The sequence below is a fragment of the Mustela nigripes genome, chromosome 14, assembly GCF_022355385.1.
Source record: "Mustela nigripes isolate SB6536 chromosome 14, MUSNIG.SB6536, whole genome shotgun sequence".
NCBI lineage: Eukaryota > Metazoa > Chordata > Mammalia > Carnivora > Mustelidae > Mustela > Mustela nigripes.
This window is the reverse complement of record NC_081570.1, coordinates 82,727,534-82,747,768: the sequence shown is the minus strand read 5'-3', so window position 1 is coordinate 82,747,768 and position 20,235 is coordinate 82,727,534. Positions and strand designations below refer to the sequence as shown.

Genomic DNA, 20,235 nt, shown 5'->3' with positions numbered 1-20,235 from the left:
GGGCTGCCCCCACAGAGTTTCCAGGCTGTTTTCTGTGACTGAGCCTCTAACATTAAAAATGAAAGAATTCAAAGATAGTGCTGTATTATATAGTCTGGCTATTTGAGACGTTCCCTGCAGCTGTGTAGAAAAGATGCTTTATTTAAGGAAAAATCCTTGGAGAAATTAATTGATATGAGCCAGAAGTTGTTCAGCCAATTTAATCACTAATCTGCTGTTGTTTCTAAATTGCATGAGGTACAGAAGGAAGTCTGCCTGCCTCCAAAGCAGCCAATTCAAGAGATGAACACAGGACGGAATTTAGACCAACTATATGTTAAAATGTCTGCTTGAAATTAAGCAGGCTTTGCTTGGGGTGGGGGTGAGGGGGAGACTGGCCAAGTTGTTAAACATGCTAATTTACTTCTGAGGGCATTTTGCCAAATTAACGAAAGCTATCCTGAAGCTATTTGAAGAATTAACTGGAAAACAAACAGTGACCAAGTCCAAATTTCTGTTTTCAAAATTTGGTATGAACTGGGCTTTGAAAAAAAAAAAAATGAAAGCAGTAATTAAAGTAAGGCTTTTATTCAGATATCACATTACCGAATCCCAGTAATACTGTGGTCTCTTGTGGATACATTAAACAATTTGGGTGGTAGCTTTCCAGCTCTTATTGATTCTATGTGTAAGGCTGACGTATTCTTTCTGAAAGTCAGATACTCTGTAGGTGACAATAAGGGAAAATTCAAGTACCAATGAAATTATAATTGAGTTTAATCCTTGGGAACTAGAGGGGGCTTTACAGGAGGGGGTAAATCTCACACAATCTTTCTATTCTAGTTAAGGAGTTAGCTTATCTCTCAGAATCATACACCCCGCTACTTGGCCTTCATAGTTCTGCCAGACTCTCCAATCACACATGTGTCAGGTGGTATAATAAAGAGGCATCATTTTTAACTCTCTTACCAATATTATAGAGAAGATACAGAGTGTTAGTTCAGTTGAGGATGTATGACTAACATTCTATTATGAGTAGCTTAAAGAGAACCTTCTATCTCGCATTTCCAGTGTGACTTCCCAGTCACCCTATTCTAGTATTCTGAATGGATAAAGGAGAATAACTGTCTTTGTTGTTGTTTTTTCTTTTTTGCCCATTTTTGTAAAATAATTTTCTGTTTTAATTTCATATCTTTTAAATAGAAATTCTACTAAATCATCTTGGAAAGTCTAGCACCCTACCGTATAGTAATTGTGGAGAAATGGGTTAAATATGCAACATTATAAATATTAAAATATTGGTTATCACAATAACTCTTGACCAAAGTCATAAAATGTCACTTCTTCTCCAACTAATGGTATCAGTTAGAAATAGTATCCTTGGCCTGTCTCCAGGATAAAAGACTAGAAGAAAGGGAGGGGAGAGGAAGAAAATGAAAGGAAATCTTAGTGATATAAGTGACAGAGCAACTGAATAATATTATTTTTGTTTAATTACCTCCTGGATAGGTTCCGTCTATACTTCTATTTAACATTCTAGCAGTAGATTTAAAAGGAACAGAATGCATCTCAACTTCCTTTTTGTAATATTTCCCTTTTCCACATCCTCCTTGCTACAGTTTTCTCTAAACGTATCACAAATGCAGAGTCCCAAATCTTTTTACCTTCTTGCCCTCTGCATGATATTAAAATGTTATAAACCTTTGAAATTCATCTATAGTTTTGTGTGTGTGTGTGTGTGTGGTTTTGTTTTGTGTTTTTTTTTTTTTTTTTTTTTTTTTTTGACAGAGGGGGAGAGATCACAAGTGGGCAGAGAGGCAGGCAGAGAGAGCCGGGGAAGCAGGCTCCCCGCTGAGCAGAGAGCCCGATGCAGGACTCCATCCAGGACCCTGAGATCATGACCTGGGCCGAAGGCAGAGGCTTAACCCACTGAGCCACCCAGGCGCCCCACATCTATAGTTTTTATTCAGCTTAAGCTTCTCAGGATCTTTTGAGTATTATAAATGCATGTGCCTTACCAAATGTGGAAAATATTGTTATTATTTCTTTTTCTTTTTAAGATTTATTTATTTATGTGAGTGCAAGAGCCCACACAGTGGGGGTGGGGGAGGGGCAGATGGACCGACCCCAAGCTGGCTCTGCATGGGGGCTGGATCCCAGGACCCTGAGATCAGGACCTGAGCTAAAACCAAGAGTCACTGGTTAACTGTCTGAGCCGCCCAGGCTCCCCAGTTATTATTTCTTTAAATAATTGTGGTCTGTTCTTCTTTTCTCTTTCCTTGGACCCCAGTTAAATGTCCATTAGACTTTTTGATATTGTTCCACAGGTCTCTAAGCAAAAGAGCTTTTTTCCCCAATTGTCTATTTTTCAGACTGGATAATTTCTATTGCTCTCCAAGTTTACAAAGTTTTCTTCTTTTACCATCTCCATTATGCCATTATAAACCTACTCAATGAATTTTTTACTTCAGATACCACATTTTACAGCTTTAGAATGAATGTTTTTCTGATTCACTTTCAAAGCTTTCCTTTTTTGCCAGGTTTCTTATCATTCATTATCAGGCGTATTTCTCCTTCTATCCTGAGCATAGCTGCCTTAAAATCCACGACCTCTGGTCCTAACACCTGGATCATCTCAAGACTGATCGCCATTGGTTGCTCTTTCTCTTGAGAATTGTCACAGCTTCCTGCTTTTTCATATGGCTGGTGATTTTTTATTGTATCCGAACTGTGTCAGTAACACATTGTAGCAAGACCCTGGACCCTATTATTTGCTACCTAGTACTGATTTCTGTTGTTTTAGCAAACAGTTAACTTCTCAGTGCAAACCCCAGACTCTGTTCCCTCTGTGCTTAGAAGCAACTGAAATATCTTTTCAGTTACTTCAGCCTCAGCTGGGCTGCTTGCAGTCTGCCAAGCAGGAACGTAGCTCTAGCGCAGTAGTCAGCCAGAGATTTGGTTGCATAGGGTACATATGCTAAATCCAGTATGCTCCCTCTGTAGCTTTCCCCCTTCCTAGATGGGCCGACCCCCACCCCCAAGTTTGCTTTGATGGCGTAAGACTGCATTTCTCTTTGAATTTTTACCTCCCTGCTTGGTACCCCCGGGCCTGTCCTCGGGCAGAAGAATGGTGTCTTTCCCTTCTTCTGAGTGTCAACTCGCCTCCGGTTCTTCAGTGCCTTTGGATGGCTTCTATCTGTGTGCCTGGTGACTCTATCTGCAGGAGAAGTCCAACACAAGGTCCCCTGCCATTACAAGAGGGGGAGCTCTGTACAAATCATCTGTCATAAATAAGGAACATGAAGACTCCTCAAAGAAAAAACATTCACTGACGCATTAAACTCTCTGAAATTGCAAATTTGTACAATTTGAAGACTTAAATGTTTTCTGCTGCTGTTGTTTTTAAATTCTCATCCCATGTACTGGCATCTCTAAATCAGAGCAATGAATTCAGTGGTTCTGAGCAACTTGACATGATTTGTAGAAGCACAAAAGGCCCTGGGGAATTGGACTTGGTATTGCTCACTTTTAAGCTAATAAAGAGAAAACCCTACAATCAAATGCAGTGAAGGGTATAATTGGTGCAATACTGCTTGCTATCAGTGTACTTTTCAGGGTCATTTTTGTTAACTGCAGAATGAAGTAAAACATTTTTAAGCACCCAGGACTTCAATAAGAATATACATGGTTACCCTGAGCAGTCAGGTCCAAATACGTGATGTCTGATGATTACAGAAGCACCTATTCAACACTGCTCATTGTAAAGAATCTTATTCTCTAGTTGCAGATATACATCACCTGAAATCAAGCCATGTCTAGAAAATATATCACTTTTAGCTCCGTGTACCATTAAGGGTGAATAAAAGTGTCAAAAGTAAAGGAGAGCTTGTACACATATTACAGGTATGGGAATGCTTGTACAACTTGAAAATATATCCATCAAGAGGTGTGGGCAGTTTTCACAGAAAGTGAAATATTTCAGAAGTGTTACTCCAACCTGTGCCATAGAATACATATTTCCTGAGTCTGGAGAGATTCCAAGCCTCCTTTTTTTCTGTCTCATATGCTTTAGCTGACTATAATCATTGCTCCTTCAAATCAGTCACCATGGAAATGAGAGGACTTTGCTGTCCTCTATAGAGAACTGACTTAATAATAGGAAACCACGGATGGGGATAACCAGGACTTGTGTTACTTTGGGGTCAGTAATAAACCTTATCTCATCTGAGGAATAAAATTCCACATAAGTAGGTAAGTCTTCACAATCAGCAAAAGGCGAAATGATGGTAATACACTGAAAAGGGGTCTCGAAAGTTGTATGAATGGACAGAAAAGTTGAAATGTGTTTGGATATAAGCAAATACAAGGTAATATAGATTAGTATCAAGAAGGATTTGAAAAGAACCATTAAGGGCGCCTGGGTGGCTCAGTGGGTTAAGCCGCTGCCTTCGGCTCAGGTCATGATCTCAGGGTCCTGGGATCGAGGCCCGCATCGGGCTCCTGCTTCCTCCTCTCTCTCTCCACCTGCCTCTCTGCCTACTTGTGATCTCTGTCTGTCAAATAAAAAAGAAAAGAAAAGAAAAGAAAAGAACCATTAAGCATTTTCTTATCCAAGAACAGAACCGTAGTCTGAAGAAGGGAAAGCCAAGTTATATTCCTCTCTTAGTTCATATTTAGAAGTGAGATCCTTTCCCTAAGCCGAAGTCAAAGAAATTCATTCATTTCAAATAGCCACCGCTTCAAGAAAATTCCATATATAAAAACATGAACATTTTCCTTAAAACTTCATCTGAACCCAATTAGGTTATTTATGTTGTTTGTATGAACTGGAATTGTCTAGATGAGTGCTGCTGGGAGCATGGTGTCCAAATCAGCAACGTCAGCATCACCTAGAGATTGTTTGAATCGTACAGTCTCAGGTCCAACCCCAGATCTGTTGAGATCTATCTGCATTTCAGCAAGATCCCTGGGTCACTGATATGTATATTATAGTTTAAGCACTCCTGGGATACATACTACAGTAAAATCTCAATACCAGAAGCACCTCTTTTGTCTTATTTAGTGACGTCATTGGAAAGTGAGGTCAAAAGAACATTCAGGAAATGTGTAGATGGTTATAACTTGGGAGGTCCTTTTACTTCTCAGAAAAAGATAACTCACACAAAAGACTCTAAAGAGGTTACAAAGAAGAAAGAAGAAATGAAATGAAACCTGGGCAAATGTAAGATATGAATCCGTGAAATAATAATGCCAAATAAGACACTTAATAGACACAATTTAGAAAGCAGTATTATCAAGAGACCTGGAGCTGGGATGAAAGTGAAGAACAAATTATAGTCAAATCAGGCTTTCAGTGTATTAGGATAATAAAAACAACTAATGCAACTTGGGGCCTCCTACCCAGAGACAAATCATGGAAGAGGCAGATAATGTTTCTTTTTTAATGACTCAGGTGAAAATTCAAAGAGACACAAAAGCAGAAAAGCACAGGCTTCATACAGGATCCAGAGAACAACAGGTTATAAAATTTGAGAGCTACAAAGAAGTCTGAGTAGTTTAAACGATAATTCCAAGGTAAGACATCTGGCAACTTGTGGAAATAGGAATTGTGAAAGCCTTTGTTTTTAGGAAGCTTGAAACCTGAAGCATAGTAGTGAAGTCAAGCATAAAAATAAGTCCCAAATATTAATACACATCCCACATATTTAAGAGTACCCGGTCCCAGTCTACATGCTCAGCTACTCAGGCTAGACGAGCATCTCCCCGAGACAAGATAACCAGTTGCTGCTAATGCCCCCCTCCTTTCGCCGGTCTTGAGAAAAGCTCAGCCTAATACTCTGTCTTGCTCCACTTCTACGTGTGACACAAGCAAAATGCTAACTTAACCAGGATGAGGCTACCTACTGTGTAAATTATCTAAGTACATATTCATAATACTGTCCTCACCATGTCCTGTGCCATACAGCCTGGCCTAAACTCACCTGTCATCCTCTGTCACCACATTGTCTGTAGGTACAGTAGTGATGGGAGAGGAGTATGGGTGTAGTATGGCTGTTACCTTCTTTTCCCACATCTGGATGGAAATCCTGTTTTGGATGACAGTTCTTCTCATTAGGCTCTGGACTAGTCTTATAACAGCAGAAATGCAAAAAACCCAGAAAATGAAAAAATTGGGGTTTTTCTAAGCTATCACCAGATTAAGCTACAGAACATGCTTCAGGTTCATCCTGCAAAAGAGTACCTCTACTCTATGAAAATCAGTGGTTAGAGCACAAATAAATAAATTGCTTATCACAAAAGATTTTCTCACATTTCAGAAGGCTTCTCCGTAGGGTTCCTTTTAAAAATGAACTCCTCTAGTGTTTTTAAGTGTTTTACAGATCATTAAGTACATGGCAGAGGGGCAATGAGAAGGGATTTCTAAATTTAATGAACTAGGAAGCACTCAAATTGAGGGCAGTTAAATATAAGACAAGTTATATTTAAAATTCTGTTTTATCAGTGGGAAAATAACAATAAAAATCATTTCAATATAAACTTGAGAAACGGTATCCATTTCTCATGCTATACCTGAGAGAGTAACAACTTTGACCAAAAAAGGATACTATTAATACCATACAGATAGTTATATATAAATACATTATATATTATATATATATCAATGTCTCATATGTATGCCTATGTGTATATATTATGTAAGTGCAATATATAAATATCCATTATAATATACAACATATAGATAAATATCTATTAAATATGGGTATCTGTGTATGTACATGTGATATCATACCATAATTTAATAGATATATTGATAGATATTAAATGTTCATCTGAATATGTGCAAGTAGGTGTATATGTGAATCAGTCAACACCTAACAAAGTGGAAGCATCATTTAAACTTCCTACCTTTACATTTTACACCTAAATTTAACACTGACATTGACCTTGAAAATCTCATTCTTCTGATTAAAATGTAACCCAACTGTACATTCACTCCCAGCTTTTGAACTCTTAAATCTCATTTAGAGATGGTGTAGGGCAGGAAATAAATCAGCCACATCCCTGGAAACTTTGGCCGAAACTGCATAGTATATTTTTCCACCAGAAGTATTTAAAATGTTTCCTAGATGTATAATAAGTGCTTTACAAAGTTAGTAGAAGGAATTTCTTGAAAATACCAATATAAATATTCTCAATTGCATTTTAATAGGAAACTAAGAAGTCATGATAATTAATACTTTATCCATAAAATTACTTTATCCATAAAATTGGTCTAGAAAACATTTTTAAGTAACTGTAGTATTAATATAATCACCTTTTGATAGTGAAAGGCTGAAGAGGACTTAGTAAATAATACTGGACAGATTCAGATAATGTACTATTATAAAACTTTTTCATTAATTAAGTTTTTCTATTAAGTTCTTTCATGGCATAGTAGAATATGTTAGATTGTTTTTAATCTAAAATGCATTTTAGAGCCCCTGGGTGGCTCAGTTGGGCAGGGGCTGCCTTCTGCTCAGGTCATGATCCCAGGGTCCAGGGATGGAGTCTAGCATCAGGCTTCCTGCTCAGCAGGGAGTCTGTTTCTTCCTCGACCCCTCCCCCGACTCGTGCTTGTGCTCTCTCAATGTCTCTATCTCTTTCTCTTCTCTCTCTCTTTCTTGCAAAATTAAAGAGAATCTTTTATTTTTTTAATTTAAAATGCATTTTATGTCTCTAATATTTGTTAAACACAGAACTGTAAAATAGGAAGAACAGGAACCTGAAGATCTGAATTCTGACTCTACTGTTAGTTGATTGCATGGTCACAGATAATGTTTCTAAGCTTAGTTTTCTCATCCAGAGAGTGTAGGTAATTAAATCTTACCCTGCTGATTTCACAGAACTGTTATAAAGAATCAAAATATATTATATATATATATATGTATAATATGCACACAGGTATGTATATACATATGTATATATAGTACATTTTGATATATGTGTATATATGTTATATATTATATATATATATATATATATATATATATATATATATATATAATAAAAACCTCCTAAATGCAGTAAGGAGCTATATAAGTATTTTAATATTTTCAATAGTGTTCAAGTTATAAAAGGAATACATTTCACAGAAGAATATTATAAAAATATATTGATTTTTCATTTTGAGCATAAGATAGCTGGATTTGATATCAATATTCATTTTCCATATTCATACTGATTTAGCTTTGCTGTTTATCTTATAACAAGAAGCCTTAATCGGAACATAGTTTTTTCCATAGACTTTATTACTTTATTGAAGTTAGTAATTATACTTCTAGTTTTTCCAGACGAACAACAAAAACAGTTGAACATAATGCAATGAATATTGTTATGAAAAACATTTGTCATAATAATGAATTAGAATCCCAGGAAGATGCAATAAACTTCTTTTGTCTGTAGTTTCTTATGAGCAGCCTTAGTTCTGTTTGAAGCCAAAGAACAAGGTGGCTAGTGAAAAATACCTAATAGCTCATTCTTCTTAAATAGAATAGAAAATATAAAAGAGAAGGCCCTAGAAAGAAGTATTACATTTCAGCTCATACAGAAGCCATGAAAGCAGATGATGTGGGAATGTACTTAGTTCTCCGGTTCTGTTTTGTATAAGAGAAATAAATATTAATAAATACTCATTATCCTAAGAAAATAGCTTTTTCATGGGTATAGAACAGAACCTAGTCTCCCCTCAAAAATGTCTGAGTGAGGATGTTTTATTTCTGGTTGCCCAAGCAAATTATATCTTAATTTCATGAAAAGAATAATAATAAGAAAAATGTCTTTGAGCACTGGAGTGGCTCATTCATTCATTCACTCATTCAGTTGACAAATCCAGTCATTCAACAAATATCTATCATTAAGCACCAATTATAAGCTAGGCAGTATGCTAAACTGGGTTCTCAGAGGTTACAGTGAGGTAATGGAGAGAACTGTTTCAATTTTTTTTTTTTGTAAATTACAGTTTCTGATAACTAGCATGAAAGAGAAAAAGACATGCTTCCGAAAATAATGTGGAATGTGTAGCCACTTTAGTTTTGGGAAAGGGCTCTTTGAGGGAGTGACATTTGAAATGAGATCTGAGGCCTGAGAAGGAACCAGGGAACAGCATTCCACTGGGAGGGAACAGCATTTGTGAATGTGTACAATAAACTGAAAGAAGGCCTGTATGGTCAAAGTTAGAGGAAAAGGGTAAAGATTAGAAAAGTTGACAGTGGCTACATCATGTAGAGCCTATTTTTTTTTTATTTTTTATTTTTTTTTTTTAAGATTTTATTTATTTTATTTGACAGACAGAGATTACAAGTAGGCAGAGAGGCAGGCAGAGAGAGAGAGAGAGGAGGAAGCAGGCTCCCTGCTGAGCAGAGAGCCCGATGCGGGACTCGATCCCAGGACCCTGAGATCATGACCTGAGCCGAAGGCAGCGGCTTAACCCACTGAGCCACCCAGGCGCCCCCATGTAGAGCCTATTTGCCGTGATGAAGAATTTAGATTAAATTAAGCATGCAAAGGGAAGCTGTCAAAATGGTTTTGCACAGAAACAATGATATTATCCAGATTTCATTTTAAATACATCTTTATGCTGCTATGTGAAAATAGATAGGGAAATGTGCAAAATCAAAACCAAAGAGATAATTAGGAGATTCTTATCCCGCCCAGCTTCATGGGTGCATGACCTATCAAGTCTCACAAGACTCCCTTTTCCAAAAGGGTTCTGCTCTTTGTTTAATGCTCTGCTGACTCCATCTTGAAGTTCTTAATAATTTGTAAACAAGGGGCCTTACCTTTTAATTTTGCCTGGGACTCCTAAATTATGTAAGTGGGTGCTGACTGTTACAGAAATCTAGTTGCAAGATGATGTTGCTGTACACTAGGATGATGGTGCTGGGAGTGGAGAAAGGTGATCTCTGTTTTGCAGATGAAATACAATTAGAATCCAGTATCAGATTGCCATCAATATGAACTTTAGGCTTGGGCCGTGTAGAACATTCTAATTGTTTGTGCAGCCTTAACTTACAGAATCAATACATGTCCCATCCATTTAATAAACACTAGTTTTCAAAAGATAACTATTTTTGTCATCCTTATGTTAGTACATCTGCATATCATGTATCTATGATAGAGTGAACTCTAAAGAGTGTCAAACATTTAGATTTATCTTTCCGTTTCACTAATACCTGTTGAGTCCAAAGCTCCAAAGCACATGAAAGACTGTGCTGTGAACAAGAGTGATGCATTGTTATCAATTAAGAATTTGGAATTTAGGGGCACCTGGGTAACTCAGTTAGTTATCTGACTTTGGCTCAGGTCCTGGGGTCCAGATCTCAGGGTCCTGGGATCAAGCCCCATGCCAGGCTCCACGCTTAGTAGAGAGTCTGTTTCTTTCTCTACCTCTGCCCCTCCCCTGGCTTGTGCTCTCTCTCATAAATAAATAAATAAATAAAATCTTTTTATTTTTGATTTATTTGTTATTTTTTTAAAGATTTTATTTATTTATTTAACAGACAGAGATCACAAGTAGGCAGAGAGGCAGGCAGAGAGAAAGGAGGAAGCAGGCTCCCCGCTGAGCAGAGAGCCTAATGCAGGGCTTGATTCCAGGATTCTGGGATCATGACCTGAGCTGAAGGCAGAGGCTTTAACACACTGAGCCACCCACATGCACCCGAATGTTTATAGCAGCAATGTCCACAATAGCCAAACTATGGAAAGAACCTAGATGTCCATCAACAGATGAATGGATCAAGAAGATGTGGTATATATACACAATGGAATACTATGCAGCCATCAAAAGAAATGAAATCTTGCCATTTGCGACAACATGGATGGAACTAGAGCGTATCATGCTTAGCGAAATAAGTCAAGCAGAGAAAGACAACTATCATATGATCTCCCTGATATGAGGAAGTAGTGATGCAACATGGGGGCTTAAGTGGGTAGGAGAAGAATCAATGAAACAAGATGGGATTGGGAGGGAGACAAACCATAAGTGACTCTTAATCTCACAAAACAAACTGAGGGTTGCTGGGGGGAGGGGGTTTGGGAGAAGGGGGTGGGATTATGGACATTGGGGAGGGTATGTGCTTTGGTGAGTGCTGTGAAGTGTGTAAACCTGGTGATTCACAGACCTGTACCCCTGGGGATAAAAATATATGTTTATAAAAAATAAAAATTAATAAAAAAAATAAAATGTTGGCTAACTGAACACAATAGAATAAAAAAAAATAAAATAAAGAATTTGTAATTTAGTTGAAAGGTGAGACTCAATAGCTATAGCACAAGGAAGAGTATACAGGAATAACACAGAGGAGGCAAAAGCAATGTACTGTAAGGGAGTGCATCTGTTCAGAAGGATCATTAGAAGTTGTTTCCAGTGCTCTGCTTATTTAACAGGAGTTCAGTGCTTTTTGTCATGACATCAGAATGTGGAATGACATTATTGTGACATTTAATTTTAATTAAAACCAGGTAATTTCAGAGATTTCATAGGAGATATCTTCCAAAAAGTAGTAAGCAAATAAGATATCCTGATCTTATTGAGGATTCCATGTAAAAGATAAATATTATTGGGGCACCTGGATGGCTCAGTAGGTTAAAAAACTGAAGCTTGATTTCGGCTCAAGTCATGATCTCCAGGTCCTGGGATGTAATCCCCCAGCGGGCTCTGCATTCAGTGGGGAGTCTGCTTGTCCCTCTCCCACTGCTCCTCCTCCTGTTCTCTAAATAAATAAATAAATTAATTAATTAATTTAAAAAATATATATATAAAAGTCAAATATTATTGAGGTCTCTAGGGGAAAAAAATTCAAAACACCTCTCTGTATTCCATATGAAATAGAGTAGAACTCTAAGTAAAATAATTCTTAGTAGTCATCATTAGAGTTGAAAAATAAACCCAGAATTTTGACCAAGAGATAGAAAGCTAATAGAATTAAGAGATAAATGAAGGCATTCTGGTTACTGTACAGCCAGATCTGTCTTAAGTTTAACAAGCTACACAAACTGCAGGCAAATGTGGGTATTTTCTGTACAGTATGGAGCTCTCACCAGAGAAAAGCCGAGTTTGTTGACCAGCATTCAAAGAGAATGTTCCAGAGGAGAACACACACACATGTACCCCCCAAACAGAAGACTCTTGGGCAGTGGAAGGATGTATCAGTGCCCCAGAGACTGGGGCAGTCTCTGGCTCTAAAGAGTTTCCCTTGTCATGCATCACAGCCTTAAGACCCCAGACATTACATCCCAGGACATTTGTTACACTTTCAGACTTCCATGATTCGACCGTGGGTATAACCTCTACCTTGTATCTCCTGAGATAAACTCAAGGCTCTGGTTTGCCCTGCACTTACCTTCTTTTTCAAACCTGCACCTGTAGGATAAAGTAGTTATGTCCTCCAAGTGCTCACTTTTAAACATTAAGGCAAAAGAAAATGGCTACTAGCTTAGGCCATACCAAGGCATGTCAGTGGACTCATCGTCTTGGCCCTGGACATTCTCAAAGTAGAGCCCTAAATTTATCACCTGCTCTTCACTCATTGAGCCTGAGACATTACACCGAAGAACACAGAAGACAGGAAAAGAAGATGAACTGGTGGGTCGAAGACATGGAAGACACTGAGAAGATGTGATATAACCTGGGACATAGGTGTAAGTGTTCTAGTAGGACTATTTCTAGTAAGAAAGGATAGGAGCACTTGAGCAGCCCCATCTAGCCACTGAAATATCAGTATCCCATGTCAGCTTTCAGGACCTCTCTCTTACTCTTTATAGGCCTTCTCCTTCTACCTTCTCCCTCTCCAGCCCTCCTCTGTGTCACAGCCAATTTACTTTCCAAAACTCATTTTCCTGTTCAGAGCCTTCAATGACACTACTTGATCAACAAACGTAAGGACATCTTTCAGCTGACATTTGAGGCTCATTGTAATGTCACTGGAGCCTATTTTACCAATCTTATTTTTGTTATTCCTCTGCACTTACATTACCTCAGGGTCAAGTGGTCCCTAAATGTGCCCCGCTCCTTTTTCTTATGAGCTCAACATCTTGGCTTCTGACATTCAAATAATTCTTCTGACTCTATCCTCCCGGTCCAGTGAAATTCTACTGATTGTTGAAGGAATTAGTCACTACCTACTCCAAGGGAGTTTTGTTTATTTTCCACCATCAGGTAGGATATTTCTCTCCTCTGAACTAAGAGATCATCTAGTTCACACCTATTTTAACATATACAATGTTATATACCATCTTGATACCTGTCTTTAACCATCTTTCTGACCCCATCCCTGGTTATAAACACCTCAAGGACCACACTTTTATATCTCTCTTTTCCTCGTAGTGCATACTGATCATAAAACAAAGGTTTAATAATGGGTGGCTAGAAAAGAGTAGAAGAGTGGATTCTTCTCCCTATTCTGAAATTGTCCTCCACAATCATTATAATTCTAGTCAGACCTTATGGAAAGCCCATTGAGTTAAGGCAAAGCCAAAAAATCAAAAACAAAATAAGACAAAAAGACCACAAAACAAAACAAAACCCACCCCAAATCTTTGATACGGAGTGCCTAAAATAATAGAGTACATTCTACTGCCTTAGGTCATGGTAAGCTTCTTTTGTATTTGCCAATCCAAGAACCAATGATTGGGATAATCACATAGGCCCGTTTGCCCGTATCAGACCTGGTGTTCATGCCTGTAATTTTTGATACCCCTCTCCCTTTCATTCTCAGAAGAGTTCTGGTTTAAATGGTAAATTATAAGGTCACTCTCCCTAAAGACTATTTTCGTTGACAGGTGAGATGACTCACCTTACATACCATTATTGTATTAGTTTTCTTAAACAAGGTAATAATAGAAGTAAGATGGGTTACCATCCCATCTATTTCTTCTCAAAGCTTCAGGTCAGTCTAAAAAGCAAACCAACTGACAGATGAAAAAGCAAGAAAAGAGAAAACAGAACAATACAGAACAACAACAACAACAAAGCCCCCACGCTAAGCCATTTGAAGTAGGAAAGGATAAAACATACGGCTCAGTATCATTGGGAGAGATTTTCTTATCCTCCTTTATTTCTTTTGTCTCCAAGGAATTCTTCATTAGACTCAATTTAAGCCTTGAGTTTGAGGTTTTGTATTCTCAGTTGGTAAGCACACCTATTAAAAAGCAATGTATTCACATTAACTCCCTGGCACCAGCAGGCTCTGTGTATTCACCGCTAGCAGTGGACATCATGCCAGGAGAACCTGACTCCTGGTGCAAAAGGATTTAAAAAAAAAAAAAAAAAATCAAGCAATGCCAAAAACAAAACAAACAACAACAACAACAACAACAACAAAACCCCACATCATTTTTTTCTGTACTCTGTGGTTTGTTTTGCTTAGGAAAACGGCCTGGTTTTACCCCGCAGCACGCATTCATTACAGTGATCTTTGACTGGCAGATGCAGAGTAATAGGATGCATATTTTAGTGCTTATTATAATACCCTGTCCAAAAACAACTTGACAAATTTGTGATTTCGACAATATCTCATTTTGCTGGCTGCAGTGCTCTGTGATTGTCTGGCCCACGTGGCTTCCAGATTATGCATACCACCAATACTTCTCATTAAAATGGCCACAGTTCACCAGTTTCGGTAGCTTGGAACGAACTTGGAATGAATTATTATACAACAAAGAGGCTGCTGTCATGCAGAACAAAAGACAAGCAAAAGAGAGCTTTGGCTTAATGAGGCTAAGTGAGTGTCTCTCCTGCATCACAGCTACTTGACGGCCTTTGAGCATGGATTTTTTTCTCCACAGGCCAAAACCTTTGGTCTATTATTTTGTGTTTATGCACCTTGAGGCTAATATACATTTTAATATGCTGCACATGGAGAAAAAAAAATCAGCCATTAGATTAGAACATGTGCACTCCCTGTTAAATTAATGACAACCGAACATAGAGATAAATTTAGGTTTTCATATTTAATTATAGCACACTGCAGTACGTTTAGCAAGGATAAGTTGCACTATTATTATGCTTCATTTTTTTGACATCTTCTCCTATTAATGGTGCACACTTGCCCCCCACCACCACTGACACCCTGTGCCATGCTAACATCTCTCTACTGTGCCATGCTAACATCTCTCTACATATCATCCTCTCCTTAGTATCACCCAATCTTAGCTATCACATTGAAAGTTATCCTCTTTTATTGGTTGAATGTAGTGAGAGAACTAACGCTATTTTGGTGCCTCCGTGGAATGAAGAAGAATGTGATTTGTAAGAAGATGATAACTCATTTAAGAATATATCAGTTGTCACCCATCCTTGCTGCATCAGATTAGAGTGATGGACACAAGTTCTCTGTCTTTCTGATCTACCAAAGGCACAATGCAGACAATCTGACTCTGAATAGTTGTCTTACTGTGACTCAGATGACCTGTGATTACTCAAGAAGTAATCACAACAATCTTCCAATAATCCTGTTACTCTTTGGGACTTCTCTCCAATGATTTTAATTTATTTGTTACAGAAATGAGAACACTTATATCTTGCACTATAAAAAGTGCAAGTTGTAGGGTAATAAATATCCAATGGTCTTCAAGAAAATAACAAGGACAAAAGGAAAGATTATGAATATTGCTGTTCATTTTTCAAGGCCACCAGAGCAAGAACAGATTGTTAATACAACAGAAATGTCGAAATGGACTTTTCATGAGAATGACCTGATAACTTTTAGTTCTTTCTGTTTGGGGGCTGTGACTTTACTTTTCCCTGATTGAGTGTAATTGTTCCCTGTTACATGTGGAACATATAGTTTAGTTTACCTCATCTACCAGTTAATAGAGTTCTAGTTGGTTACCCACAATGTAAAAATTCTTCTTCTATCCTTGTGTAAAGCAGGAAAAAAAAGCATTTGCCCATGTATCTGAATTAAGGAAACACACCTATTTCTTTTTCTTTTGCTTTGAAGTCACATGAATTAGCAAAAGCCTCAAAGTCAGAGAATATTTTTTCATGGTCTGAGAGTCAATATTCAGCTCTGGGGTCATCCTGAGACAATCTTTTATTGGACATTTGTTTCATGGCAATACATATTGGGGTCTATGACCAGAGAAGCCTAGCAGGGTAATAATTACCATGTAAAGAATGTCTGGAACTGGGGAAAAGCCTACACCAGAGGAATCCCTCAGCATGTCCTGGTGGATAACTCTTCTTGATAACACAGAAAAGCAGCCACTATGTGTTTATTAAAAATAATTCTCTTTGCCCAAAGTCTGGTAGGGTGAAATTTACAAGAGAACATATAAGAAATAGCCTTACAAAAATGGGTTGTGAAATTCATGCCTTTTGATTTAAAATTTTACTTATCTCAGAAACTAAAATGGTGAGGTAATGAATAGCTGCGTAGCCTGGTAATATGGAATGGTTAAGAGTTTCCTATGATTAAAAAGAACTGTACTTTTATCTCTAAATTCTTGCCAAGCTTAAATTCTAAGAAAGCCCTTGTGGAATATAGATAAAGATTGTATTTACTATTTTATAGATGTTGACAATGAGTCATTAGATGGAAGTGTCTATCTAATTGGCTTAGTCACTGGAAAATACTAAAATTCCTTACTCAAGAGTCTTCATTCGGGGCACCTGGGTGGTTCAGTAAATTAAGCATCTGCCTTTGGCTCAGGTCATGGTCCTGGAGTCCTGGAGCTGAGTCTTGAATCAGACTGCTTAGCAGGGAGTCCACTTCTCCCTCTGACCCTCACCCTGCTTGTGCTTTCTCTCTCTCTTTCATTCTCTCTCTCTCTCTCTCCTTTTCTCTCCTAAATAAATAAAATCTTAAAAAGGGAGGGGGGAGTCACCATTCATCCCTGAGGTTTATTTCCACCCAAGGACAAGGGGTTCAGACTTCTCAATCAGTAGTAGTTAGTGGCTATCAAATCACATTTCTAGGTTTATTCACTTTGTCGTTCAAAGAATTTATGCTAACTGGTCAAGAGTGCTCAGTCCCAAATACTCTGGCCATTAGACATTCCAGTGTATTTAAAGCAGATGCTGAAATATTCCAATTCTTACATAACTGTTCTACCAAGAGGATTTCAAAAATATACCTGTTGTTGGGACGCCTGGGTGGCTCAATGGGTTAGGCCGCTGCCTTTGGCTCAGGTCATGATCTCGGGGTCCTGGGATCGAGTCCCGCATCGGGCTCTCTGCTCAGCAGGGAGCCTGCTTCCCTCTCTCTCTCTCTGCCTGCCTCTCCATCTACTTGTGATTTCTCTCTGTCAAATAAATAAATAAAAATTTTTAAAAATATACCTGTTGCAAACATCCCTGGTAGAAAGAAAGAAAGTAATTTCTTAAATAAATCTCACACTTAGAAAATAATATATACTGGCCCTAGAAAATACTCATATTATTAAGTCAGAAAAAATGCAAGAAACCAAATTATATATAAATATAATTCCAGTTTTGTTAAAAAAAAATATGTGTATGTGGACCAAAAAAAAAAAAACCTATAATGACATCCAGATATTAACAAGCATTTCCGAGCAGACATTCTGGGTGCTTTGGGTTTCCTTCTTTTTCTCTGTATTTCCTCAATTTCTTGTAATGAACATATATTTTTGTATTGTGAGAAAGACTAAAAATGAAAGTAACTTTCAAAAGTTTTGTATGAGTCTCTAAAGAATATTGATCAAATATTTCATCAAAATAGCCCCAGAAGAGCCAAATTTAAAATAATCAAGACTATTCAAGTGTCAAAAAGTAAAGCCAAGAAGTGCATAAGGAACTAGCATGATTTAGTTTGTGGAATAAATTAAAATTAACTAACAATGAAAGGCTGAGAAAAAAAATGCTAGTTGCTTTTTTTTTTGCTAGTTGCATTTGTAAGAATGGTATTACCTAAAACTTTGAAAGGAAATAAGTTTCCTAAGTCCACTACCGAGGATGAGAAATAACTGAACGTAAAGAAGTTAAACCTGATAAACGGTAAAGTCCTACTGAAGATAGATTTATTTATCCTCAATGTGAACTATGTCTATTTTTTGCCACAGTCCAGTGTTCTTTGAGTGCAAGTTGATTTGAAGAACTAGTTAATCTAAACTGATTGCATTCCAATTTATTTTAATTTCCATCAATATCTAAGTTCCTATCTCCTCTGCATTACATAGGGATAGTTCTCAAGATATAAAATTTTAGGGTTTCCAAATATAATTTTTCTGCTTCCGAACAGCCAGAAAGGAATCAAAGGGAGCTCTCTGACCTGCCATTTGACTCAAGAGTCCCTGAGTCATTTTTTCCAGCTTTAATGAAGTACAGTTGACAAAATTGGAAGGTATTTAAAATATACAATATGATAATTTGTTATATGTAGACATTATAAATGGTTCCCTAAGAGTTAATTAACACATGCATCACCTACATATTTACCTTTTTTGTTTTTGTGAAAACATTTTTAAGTTCTACTCTCTTAGCAAATTTCAATTATACAATAGTTTAATCAGCCTGAGTCACCATGTTATATTTTAGATCCTCACACCTTGCTTATCTTATAATTGAAAGTTTGTGCCCTTTTATCAACCTTTATTTCCCAGCCCCCAGCCCCTCAGAGTCAATTTTCTGTTGTTTTTCTATAAGTTCAACTTTTCCTTTTTCTTTTATACTTCTTTTCTGTTTTTTGTTTTGTTTTGTTTTGTTTTAATGTCACAAATAAGTGATACCATGCAATATTTGTCTTTCTCTGTCTGGCTTATTTCACTTAGCATAATGCTTTCTGGGTTTATCACAAGTGACAGGATTTCCTTCCTTTTTAAATCTGAATGATATTCCATCATATATATAATGTATATATAAATATCATATATATACATATTGATTGATTAATTGATTCATTCATTCATTCATTCTTGGTCCATTCATCTGTTGACAGGCTCTTAGGTTGTTTCTGTATTTTGCTACTGTGAATAATGTAGCAATGAACATGGATGTACATGGATCTGTTCGAGTGGTCCCGAGTAGGTCTTGAATATATGTTTAGAGTAGGAGTTTTGGTAGGAACTACTGGATATATACTGCAATTATTTGGCAAAGGAGTCAATGACTGTCACTTGCCCCAGCATATGTTCCTCAAAGGGAATTCAGTTTACATAGCACAGAAACCTCTGATCATGTATAGTCATTTTTCATTCAACTAAGATAACTATTAAATCCCTACTCTCAGCCAGAAACTGTTCTAGACACTTAGGATACATCAATGAAAAAAAAAAAAAAATCCCACTCTTGCAGAACTTATATCGAGTAAGGAAACTTAAAAATGAATAATAATGACAAGGGATGACAGTATGTTAGGTGACAGGGCTATGTAAGATGGAAAAGTGAAGCAAGCAAAGGAGTCAAAAGTATGGGAGCTAGGAAACAGGTTGTCATGTAAGTGTTGGGGGGGGCGGTGAGTGCAGACTCAATTGAGAAGGCGACATGTAGGGACAGATATAAAAGGAACGAGGAGTAAGTCACGCAGATGTCTGTGAGAAGAGATTTTTTGGTAGAAGGAACAGTGGGTGCAAAAGCTCTAAGGAACAACAAGGACCAGTGTGTGGGAGTAGAATGGGTAAGGGAAGTGAGAGTAATGGTAATGAAGGCAGGGAGGTAATGCCAGGTGAAGCAAGGGTGTCCATCCTCACACCCTAATGTGGCTCCCTTCTAACTCAAGAAGTTGTCGGCCGTTTCCTGTGCACCTCCGTCCAGTTTTCTCCCAAGATTCCCAGTTCAGTCTTACATGCATTTAACAGTCTTTCCTTATGTGCCAGAAACTGCTAGAAAAATGCAACCGTGACCTTGTAAGAAGCCAAATCACCGTACGAGTACTTCCCATTCTACCTTATTTTGGATTATAACAAAAATATGTGAAAGTACAGTGTGTACTCAGAAGAGAACTTTCCCTACCCTTGCGATGTCTGCAAACTTGTAAGACATAAAGTCCATTCTCAGCTCGTACTTACATTCAGCTTTGTGGTATAACCCCAAATGGAATTACTTGATTATTGGGAAAAAATACATACTGCAGATTATTGACTGAGCTGTACCTTCAGAATAAGCCAGAACCATCCTTACTCTCTCTCAAACCCACTAGGTTCCTCTTCTTGCCTTTGGTTAAAACCGTGGGCCCATCTCACGCAGGGCTTTTCTTGTCACTTTCAGATGGTGAACACTCTTGGGTAGTGAAGAGTCCAGCCAGGAAACTTCTAGCTCTC

At 37.6% G+C, this 20,235-nt stretch overlaps 1 protein-coding gene and 1 pseudogene across 4 annotated transcripts in view; one reads left to right on the top strand and one right to left on the bottom strand.

Annotated features, from left to right (window-relative positions):
• Positions 1 to 20,235, top strand: part of DPYD (dihydropyrimidine dehydrogenase) — an 833,094-nt gene that overhangs the window by 735,484 nt on the left and 77,375 nt on the right. The window lies entirely within an intron of this gene.
• The window catches only part of LOC132001550 (AKT-interacting protein-like), a 48,618-nt pseudogene continuing 31,241 nt past the window's right edge, over positions 2,859 to 20,235 (bottom strand).